Raw genomic sequence first — 11,671 nt, forward strand, 5'->3', positions numbered from 1 at the left:
ATGAAATGGGAGAAGTTAAAGCCTCCGGAGCCAGATGATCCCATGTGCTGCTGCGAGTGTGATATCTACCAGTACGGATGCTGCTGTGACTGTGAAGATCTGGACGAGGCCTTTAACAGGTTAGAAGAAGTATGACCTTTAATGAGACACAAAAGGGTCACAAGGTGATTTACAGACATCAAATACAATTTAGATGCAATTCTCAATATCATATTTTAGCCATAATTGTTCCAAAAGCTAAAAAAAGTACTTGTCAGAATAAAACCATGTAAATAACCATGCATGGTGATTATGACAGATGAGTGACAGCATCAGTTGCAGCAGGTCAGTTTACAGCACCACAGGAAATATTGCACATGGGAGATTTTTTGTGAACAAGCTCAGCTAAAATATCCTTTGGGATAATGGGGGTCACATATCTCTGACTCGGTTATTTTGGGCATCAAGGACTCAAAGGTTTTGGAATCCCTGCTTTAGTACAATAAACTTCAGGCCGAGTGAAGAAATGTCCCAGGGCCCCAGATCCTTCTGAGACTTCATGACTTCATGTTGCAATGTATTTAATCATAAATTCATTTTATTTTATCCATTTATTTATCTTTTTACAGTTTATTTAAAACCAAACACGTGTGACATCACACCAAAGCACAATATTAAAATTACAGGGTCTGACCCTTCTAATAAGAAAACATGTGATTTTTCCTCATATCATCTTATTAGTTTGATCAATGAAAGTGTATTAGCATCATTCCTAATTAAGTTTTTTTATTTTCAAGTGTTTGTAACTCTGCCTGAATGTGTGCGCTGCAGGTGGCTGAGACACAAACCCCCTCACAGCGGATGTCACTCTCCTGTTCTCGGGGCCCTGATTGACAACCTGGAGATCTCCATGATCCCGGCCCTGGTGCTGCTCCACCTGCTGGGCATCATCATCCTGACAGCTCTGCCCAGCCTGGTCCTCTGGTACTACCTCTTGCCACGCACCGCAAGAGGAGACGCACCCTCTTCTTCCTTACTCTGGCGCTGTTCTCTCTGGCCTACATGTATTACCTCTTCATCACAGAGATTCTACCGCGTGGGGACGTCAGCCATCTGCAGCTGTGCACTGTGACTGCTGGGATGATCCTCACCATCGGATCTGTCATTCACACCAAGAGAGCCCCAGGGTTTCACACCACCTCCTATCACAGCCAGAGTGAGGAGGTTAACAAGGACTCTACACATCTTAATGGATCCATCCAATCAGCGGCCTCCTCCTCCTCTCCTCCTGCCCTGACAGAAAAGTGGAGCAGATGCTCTGTGTGCAAAACAATGCGACCCCCGCGGGCCGGACACTGTCGAACCTGTGGATCCTGCGTCAAGCGTCTGGACCACCACTGTGTCTGGTGGGTTGGATTTGATATTATAACATCTTTATACTTCTTTGAATTGTACATTCACACCACATCATGAAAGTGAATATTGAATTATGACAGATTAGATAACTGCCCTGTAATTACACAACAATGTTCATGTCTTGAGCAAAGACTCCTACTGTACCCACTGGTTTCCTCAGGGCCGTGCACAGACATTTTGGGGAGCGGGGGCTCAAGTGAAAAAGTCTTTGCATCCAAAGATTGATTTTTAAAAGGAAACTGCTCCCAGCAAAAATGTCTTGAAATGTAAACTTGAACTAGAAAACTGGTAAACTGGGATCTGTCTCAGGCCAACCAGGAAGACAGGGTGTCTATTTGTTTGTGAGCTTTATCAGACACTTTCCTGAACTGCACACTGCCAAGAACATTAAAGATGATGATGTCAGTTTTATAAATCTCTTTATACCTCATGCACAGTTTCTGAATTGTTTCATTGTCTGCAATAGACTTACAACCTCAAAGACAAAAGAATAAAATGTATATATGATGTTAATCTTCCTGTTTATTATTCACACTTACTATATAGATAGAAACTCCAGAACCAACCATGATATACTGTGAGTATACTGAATCTATTACCACCAAACTAGAATAACCCACATGATAGTCTGAAGTTTACATTTGAAAGACTATTGAATATTTCCTGGTCAAATACTACATCTACTGAGTTATTTTAAATACAGCAGGTATATGGAGCCAACATATCCAGGTCAGCTTGGGTCTCACAGATCTTTGTCTTGTGGGTCTGTGTTGTGTTTGTGTGTTTGTGTTGAGGTGTTGCAGGATAAACAGCTGTGTCGGACAGGCAAACCACCGCAGTTTCCTGCTGACTCTCTGTATGGGATCAGTTTGGTGCTTTGCAGCATCTGTCCTCGGCAGTATGTCATGACGGCTCTCTTCTACTGCCCCGGTGTCTACAGCCAGTCCAGGTACAGCACTCTATATATCATAAATACATGTTTATGTATCATATCTTCTGTCTCATCCCAACAACTACATCAGAAGTCCACATTGAAAAAGTTCACCAGATTAATATAAACACAAAAATTTGCTTTACTTGTTGTTATTAGATAATAGGTATGATATGATGATATTAGTAGAATTTGTAAGGACATATATTCTACTGCCTCATCTTTGATACATTGATGTATTAGAGTCATCAGTATTTGATTGTGGGAAACAGTTAATAGAAGATTCTATTTGGACATTTTTGACTACTTATTTAAATGTAAACGTAAAGTAACGTAACTAACGCTAAGTAATGTAAAGTTACATAACTAACGCTAAGTAACGTAAAGTTACGTAACTAACGTAATTTGTTACGTAATTTGCGTAAAGTTAATGGAGCAGTGTGAGGGGAGAATGATGGATGGAGGAGAAAGGGAAAGAGGGAAGAGGGAAGTTGGGTGAGAGGTCGGAGTGAAGATGGTGATGAATGAAGAGAAGTGAGTAAAACATCTCAGCTCAGTCGGAGGCAGCGATCTGATTCTTGGTGAAGCAGTTTGCGTAACGTTCATCACTTATTCATTTGGATTTAATGGGTTTCAAATGAAGATTATATCCACTACAGTATGTTGGGAAAGCTGAGTCTGTGTGCTCCCTTAATGAGATTCTTTTTATGGATCCCTCAAACTAACAAAATGCTATAAATTCTATCAGTTAAACGTATGATTCTAATGCTTGAATGAATGATATAGTTTCTTCAATAGTAAAATTAAATGTTAAAGGAAAAGAGTGATATTATAACTAATATTTTCCCTTTAATGTCAAACTGGCAAATGAAGATTTCACCCTCAGATACACGCACATGGCCACACCCAATTAATTCACATCACCGTAAGGGAATTGGAGAATGTGCTGAAGAAAATGGGAAATGTTGCGTGTAACTGCGAAGAGTTTATGCAAACAGGTTCTTAAACTGTCTACCAGGGAAATCCGAAAAAGCATCAAGTCAATCATTTTAGATTGGAAAGAGAAATCCCCAAGGATATATTCACTTGTACGACCGGATCAGTGTTACTTTGGAATAGATGAGGACTTCGTCCTGAAGAACATGAAAGACATCCTTCCACAGTTTTTCTGTCACATTTTATCGAATGACTCAAGAATTTACTGTGAGAGCTTATGTGAATTCAGCCGGTTAATTGCTCGAGAGATAGTGAGCAAAATAAACAATCGCATAGGCATGATGCTTTCAGACACTCCTGAGGGAAGGTGTGATATTCCAGAAACTTTAAACGCAATGATCGTTCTAATTGGCAATATAACAAATTGCTTGCACCTGAAAATGTGCCAGTGCGTGGTGCAGCAAGGAGAAGGCAACACAACTGCCCTCCTACTGGACAGCCAGGAGGGGGAAACACAAATGGTCATAAGCAAAGACAGCTGTGACATAGTTTACTCTACATCACAGAAAGCAGTGATGGATATCCTGGTGGACACTTCATCCATCACCAGCAGTCAAGCAGAAGACCAGGACCTTCATGAGGACAGGGGTGACCAAGTCAGACGTGTCTCACATCTGAGAAACTCAGAGCAGAGAGGGAAATCTGATGATGGAAATTCTGATGATAGAAATGTTGAAGATGGAAATTCTGACGCTGAAGAGGATTCAGATGTTATTACACATAGCCTTCGTTTTGGCAGAACCGCTGTCCCTTGTCTTTCTGAGCCAGCAAAACTATCAGATTATCACAAAAGTCCCACACTGGTCGCCACTTCATCCATCAACCAGTGTGATGAAGAAGACCAGGACCCTCAAGAGGACATGGATGAAGAATTCAGGGTCATCTCACATCTCAGGGATTCAGAGAGTTTGAATGCTGATGATGGAAATTCTGATGATGGAAATTATAGAGATGAATCTTCAGATGATGGAAATGCTGATGATGAATTTTCAGATGACGGAATTGGTGAAGATCGAAATTGTGATGCTAAGGAGGATTCAGATCATATTACACAAAGCTCTCGTTTGGGCAAAACCACTGTCAAGCCAAGGCTGGCTTCTGAAGTCCGGCATCCTTGTGAGCCAAGAGGGATGTCAACGCAGAACTTAGCTCACATACAGATGGGCTTGGTTATTACGGGGCTTGTATTCTATACCATAAAGAAGGCCAAAGTATCAATGAGTCTGATAGATTCGAACATTATTATCAAAAATCTTTTAGAGAAGGCAGAGCAGCAGATCAATCCCAATAAAACGAGCGTAACCACATTTAAAAATGTTGACAAGATCCACAAGGCTGTGTTCAAAGAACTGGTTAAGAAAATTGGCACTGCGAAGGAGATTCTAAAAGTCATGTCAAAGTCGTGTGTGTGTGTGTGTGAACTCGCTCCTGGTATTTCACGTGATGACCAATATGATGATTTAAAAAAAACAATACAGAATTTTGCTTTTGCTTCATCATCTATTTGACTCAAAACGGGAACAAAATGTACTGAATGAACATCAGGTGTATTGAAGAAGACTTGAAACTAAAGATTGAGACAGTGCAATTTTTCTTTGATAATGGAGAAAGGGGTTACTACTAGAAGTAGGACGACCACAAATGTGATGGAAGACAGCCGAAGCAGCTCCCCGGGCCCGTCCTCACCTGACGAGGAAAACTCCGAAGCTAGCCTGCGAAGCATTCTCAACGAAGTCCGGGACTTCAGAAGAGATAACAGGGTACAACTCACTGACATCAAACACGAATTAAAGAGAGCAAACGATAGACTGGACGAGGCAGAGGGGAGAATTGAAGAAACTGAGACCGTGCTTCAAGTAACATCAACGCTAATCAAGCAGCTAATGCAGCGTCAAGCTAACCTGGAAGCGAGGCTGATAGACCAGGAGGGGCGGGCACGCAGGGATAACTTAAGGATTTACGGTATACCCGAAGACAGAGAGGGCACCGACATGACTGGTTTTCTGGATAACCTGCTGAAAGACGCGCTCGACCTGCCCCGTGACAGAGACCTCAGGTTCAAGTTCGGGAGCTACCGGATGAAGGAAGAGGTGCTCCGAAGAGCTTGGCAGAAAAAACAAGTGTTTTTCAACAATGATCGCTTCTACGTTGACCATGACTTCCCCCCACGAGGTGCTTAAGAAACGCAGTGAATACGCCGAAGCCAAGAAAGTCCTGAAAGAAAAACGAATAAAGTTCCAGACACCGTACCCCGCAAGGATGCGGGTCTTCTACGAGAATGGCACCCCGCTATTCCAGGATGCTGCAGAAGCAACGAGGGACATGGCCTCACGAGGGTTTCCAGTCACGGTGGTGAAGTCCTCTGCTGCTCCGGACCAAGAGGAGACCCGGCTCCTGTCTAAATGGCAGGTGGCGGGGAGACGGCGTGACCGGAGTGGAGAGCAGGAACCCGGCGCAGCGGACGGCTCCACACAATCCAAAAACACCCAGCGCTCTCAATACAAGGATAAACTACAATAATTCAGAAGGCGATCCCCTTCGACAAGAGACTGATGATTCTTCATAGAAATTCAGATAAGTAGTAACTGACTCGAGCGTTACTCATTCTGGTTACTTGCCCGGAAGACTGCCATGGCGTTTAAAACAGGCAATTACTCCTACAGTTTTATTTTCTGTCAAATTAAAGGAGTCGGGACTTGTTAATTGGCTTGTTATCCATGGTTTGATTTAGTTCAACTTTGTTTAGATCTGCGCTACCATGAAGCCACACTTTAGGGCCCCACCACTGACACGAAGTGGGTCTTTCCCTTATGGGGACTTTGACTTTAAAAAGTCCTTTAAGGCTCATTTGAATCGAGCCTCTACACTGGAAACAACTGTTATAAACCGTTTCGGTGATGTTCCGTTTGTTCCTTGGGAGAGATATTTTTAGTGTACAACTTTTGTGGCATCAGGGATATCAGTAGAGGTATTTTTGTGCTAATCGAAGCTGGAAACTATGAATGAGAACGTTCTAAAAGTTATCTCATTTAATGTGAAAGGGATTTTAAACCCAGCAATGAGAAGTCAAATACTATCAAAAATGAAAAGGGAAAAGGCACATGTTGTGTTCTTACAAGAGACACACCTCAGCCCATCAGAACATGAAAAATTGAAGAGAATGGGGTTTTCAAGGGTATATTACTCATTCTATAAATCAGGCCGTAAGAGAGGGGTAGCAATTTGAATATCCCAAAAAGTATCATTTGAACATCTGTCAAAGGTAACAGACAAAGAAGGGAGATATATAATAGTCTCTGGAAAAATAGATGGCGTTTCATTGACAGTATGTAACATTTATGCCCCCCCTGGAAGTGATTTTGTTTTCTACAGAAATATATTTGATTTAATGATAGGGGCACCGGGAATTGTCATAGGTGGTGGAGATTGGAACATCCGTCTTAACCCAAAACTAGATTCATCAAAGAACGTAACGACTACTCCATTGCATAGAAGTGTTTACGCTCTAATGGCAGAGTTGGGCATACTAGATCTATGGAGAGACTTTTACCCATCTGGCCGTGATTACACTTTCTACTCATGCCCCCATGATACGTACTCAAGGATAGACTATTTTTTTGTGTTGAAAAGAGATCGCCATAGAATGTATAGCTGTGATATTGGAAGTATAAATGTATCTGATCATGCACCTCTGTCCTGCACTGTACTTATAAGCCACAAAGTTGGAAAAACACTGTGGAGGTTAAATACAAGTACTCTAAACAACCCACAATTTAAGATCCAAATGAGAAAGGAAATAAAAACGTATCTTGAAGAAAATGATAACAGGGAGGTTGATTCAGCTATAGTATGGGATGCCTTAAAAGCAGTCATCAGGGGGAGAATTATATCTTACTGTGCCCATGAAAAGAAAGAAAAACAATTAAGACTAATAAACCTTAATAAAGAATTAAAAGATCTTGAGACACAGCATAAGAGAGAACAAAAAACTAATGTGCTGATAAAAATAAAGAAATAAAGAAACAAAATAAATATATTACACTCACAGGAAATTGAAAAGAAAATGATATTTACAAATCAGAAATATTATGAGTCAGGCCCAAAAACAGCAAGCGGACAGAACTATATACAAAATAAGGGACCCGGTTTCTAAATCTATAAACTATAAACAAGATGAAATACAAAGAGTGTTTAAAAAGTACTATAAATCTCTGTATACGCAACCACATCTAGAGAGCGAGCAACAAATTGGCAAATTCCTCAATTCACTCAATCTGCCTGTTCTATCAGAAGAACAAAATCAGATATTGACAGCAGCGGTAACTGAGAAAGAATTGAATAGCGCTATCTCTATTAAAGCTAATAAATCACCCGGTCCGGATGGCCTTCCTTCAGAGTGGTATAAGACATTTCGATTTGAGTTAGTGCCAAGCCTCCTTAGGGCCTGCAACACAACCTTAACAGACGCCAAAATGCCTCCATCTTGGAGTGAGGCAGTGATCTCCGTTATCCACAAAGAAGGAAAGGACAAACTGGAATGTGGATCTTATAGACCAATCTCGGTGTTGAACGTTGACTACAAATTATACACAACCATACTTGCTAAAAGACTGGAAAACATCCTTCCTCAACTTGTACATAATGACCAAACTGGATTTATCTCACAAAGACAAACCCACGATAACATCAGGCGATCGTTGCACATATTAAATCATATCCAACAGAACAATCTTGAAGCCTACCTAATCAGTTTGGATGCTGAGAAGGCCTTTGACTCAGTTAGCTGGCCTTACTTATATAAAGTCCTTGAAAGATTTGGCATGTATAACAGTTTTATCAAGGGCATTAAATGCTATGCTAAACCATCGGCCTGGATAAAATAAACAGGTATCTCTCAGATACCATTATATTGAAACGGATCAAGACAGGGGTGCCCAATTTCCCCATTACTTTTCGCACTTTATATAGAACCTCTCGCACAGTGGATAAGACAGACGGAAAGTATTAAAGGCTTCTGCATAAATGGAGAAGACCACAAGGTAGCATTGTACGCCGATGATATCCTGATCTATTTAAGTACCCCCTCAAACTCTTTTTCAGAATTAATGAACCTGCTAGAAACATTTGGTAGATATGCAGGATATAAACTAAATCTGCAAAAAACACAAATTTTGACTTTTAGCTCTACGCCTCCAAAAAATATTAGAGACAAATTTCATTTTAACTGGGACCAGAGTTCATTGAAATATTTAGGAATACACTTACCGAAAAATATCTCAACACTGGCAGTGATAAATTATGCCCCCCTCCTAACAAAAATTAAAGATGACATACACAGATGGAACTCTATTTCTTTCCTCAGTCTCAGCCATAGAATTGACTCTGTAAAAATTAACATTCTCCCACGATATCTCTTCCTATTTCAAGCACTTCCAGCAGAAAATCCCTCAATACAATTTTCCGAACTGAATAAAATGATTTCAAGATTTATCTGGCAAGGGAAAAAACCCAGGGTTAAATTTAAAACTCTACAACTCCCAAAGGAGCAAGGAGGAATGGGTCTACCTAATTTTAAGGATTATTTCTACGCTGCCCAGACTAAACCCTTAATTAACATATGTACACCAAATTTTTGTTCCAGATGGAAAGACATTGAACTCTCCATCATGGAGGATCCCCCAATTCATGTAGTATTGGCACATACAAATTTGGGAAAACTCATAGACAATGTGCAAAATCCATGGATCAAATTCCAATTAAAAATCTGGAATACAATTAAAGGAGAATATAAGCTAGATCATAAACTACAAATACTTCAGTGGTGTGCTTATGATCCTGGGTTCAAGCCAAATGAAATTGACTATAGATTTAAATTTTGGATTCGAAAAGGTATAACGACATTCTATTCCCTTACAGAAAAGGGGCAATTAAAGGACTTTGAACACCTGAGGAAAAAATATTGTCTTGAAAAATCAGATTTTTATAGGTACCTCCAGATACGCAGTTATTTTGAGCATAACATTAGAAACAGAACAGACCTTGCTGACCCAATATTGAGAATATTTCTTGGTGCCCACCAAAATGATTCAAATAAAGGAGTTATTTCTAGATTCTACAAAGGCCTCAAGACAAAAAAATCCCACACTGCTGAATGTGTTAGAGAAAAATGGGAAAGAGAAGGTGGCCTCTCAATATCAAATGAGGACTGGTTGGATGTATGTAAATTCCAGTGGGAATGCACCAACTCTAACGTGTGGCGGGAATTTGGGTGGAAGTGTGTTATTCGTTTCTTTATTACACCGAAGCAGAAAGCACGTTTTGCTGGAGGGGAGCCCACATGTTGGAGACAATGTGGGTCTCGGGAAGCAAATCACTGGCATATATTCTGGGATTGTCCAGTGATAAAACCTTTCTGGGCAGAGTTCCATAAAGCATTAAAAAGCATTCTTAATACTGACCTGCCCCTGCAATTTACAACATTATTTTTAGGAAATGTTGATTCCCAAACAAGGTGCCCAGATAAATATATGATTGGCATACTAATAACCGCTTGTAAAAAAGCGCTTACAAGGCGCTGGCTGCTTCCTGGGCCCCCCACGATACAGGAGTGGATGGATATAGTAAATGACATTTATGTTATGGAAAGTATCACTTTTTCCCTTCGTCTTCGGAAAACTGTGTTCATTCAATTATGGAACAAATGGGTGAGATATGTAAAACCCTTAAAGCCAGATTTTGTGGAGGTATTGAATGAATGACCCTGTAATGTTGCCTTAATTTAGCAAGCCTCATCGACCTCTATCCCATTCTCTCCCAAGTCACCCCCTAGCATGTTGTTGTTTTTTGTTGTTGTTTTTTTTGTGTTGTTTTTATTCACTTATTTGTTTTTTCTCTTTTGATCTGTGCTTATTGTCTGCATGTACACACTATACCTCTCCCAAAATGTACAAAGTTACCCAATTTTGAAAAAGATTGACAGCAGAAGAAAGAAAATTGCCCTTGGGCTGATGTATGTTTTTGAAAACAACTGTCAAAAAATAAAGAATATATAAAAAAAAAAGTTACGTAAAGTAACTGTGGGGACTCGTCATCGACACAGAGTATTCTCGTGGCTTCTGTCAGAACTGGGTTGAGTTCTCAGTAAGTAAGTAACGTAAAGTTACGTGCGTAACGTGAAGTTACGTAACTAACGCAGTTACGTGCGTAACGTATAGTAACGTAAAGTAACATAACGTACAGTAAAGTAACGTAAAGTAACATAACGTAAAGTAACGTAAAGTAACGTAAAGCAACATAAGGTAACGTAAACTAACATAAAGTAAATTAATGTAATGTAGCGTAAACTAACGTTACGTAACGTCGAGTAACGTAACATAAAGTAAAGTAATTGTTTTATTTTTTCTCTTTATAGATGTTTTTTTTTCATTATAAATTCATTATTAATCTTTCCTCCCTCCTCTTTTATAACGTGCTTTTCAAATGAAAATGGGCCAATGGTTTATTTGTAACGAGAAAAACTTTTTTCTTGAAACAAAATACTATTTTATGCTTTAATCTTGCACTCATCATTTCTTTGTTTTCACAGCTCAGCACTTTGCTTCACGTGTGCGTGGTACAGCAGCATTGTAACAGGTGGACTGCTTTACCTCTTAGTGGTGCAAGTTAGAAATATCAGCTTCAACGTGACGGAGCGGGAGGCTCAGCTGGCTCTGAGGAACAAAACGGGCCAGAGCCGCCTGTTGGTGACTCGTCATCGACACAGGAGAGTATTCTCGTGGCTTCTGTCAGAACTGGGTTGAGTTCCTCACCGTGACAGATGCTTCAGTCTCTCCTCGCTCCAGCCTCACTGACTTGGTCTAGTTTCACTTTATACTTTATCCTGATCACAGACTGTTAATGCAGCATGTCTGAAGAACTTCATCTCTAGTATTTCCTTGGATTTATCAGCTGATGACTTCCAATGCCCACTGCATTCCACCCTCTTTAATATCAAACATCAGAAACTGTCTTTAACTCGGAAATAAGTTGCAGGGGAATTATCAAGTGTTGGTAAGTGTTAACTGTTTCAAAAAGTACACACTACATGTTTGTTGAATTGTCTCTTTATGAAATGAAGCTGCAGGCACTGCCATGTTATTTTACATATGTCTGTACCTGCACAAATTTAACATATCATCTGCTGTCTGACTGATTTCTATTTTGACAACTTGTCTGTGTAGATGTCATCAGGCCGGGACTCTTGTCTTACATGTCTAGTTTGGACTCTGGACTCGATTGGACCAAATATGTCCGAGATACAGAACCTCGTGTTTTGATGGCGTGTAATCAAACTTTAACGCCACGCCACGG

General features: G+C 40.3%; 1 pseudogene; it reads left to right on the forward strand.

Annotated features, from left to right (window-relative positions):
• On the forward strand, positions 1 to 11,275 carry LOC118111480 (annotated as a pseudogene).
• Positions 11,276 to 11,671: the final 396 nt, after the last annotated feature.

Source organism: Hippoglossus stenolepis, chromosome 1 (genome assembly GCF_022539355.2).
Source record: "Hippoglossus stenolepis isolate QCI-W04-F060 chromosome 1, HSTE1.2, whole genome shotgun sequence".
In the NCBI taxonomy this organism is placed as follows: Eukaryota; Metazoa; Chordata; class Actinopteri; order Pleuronectiformes; family Pleuronectidae; genus Hippoglossus; species Hippoglossus stenolepis.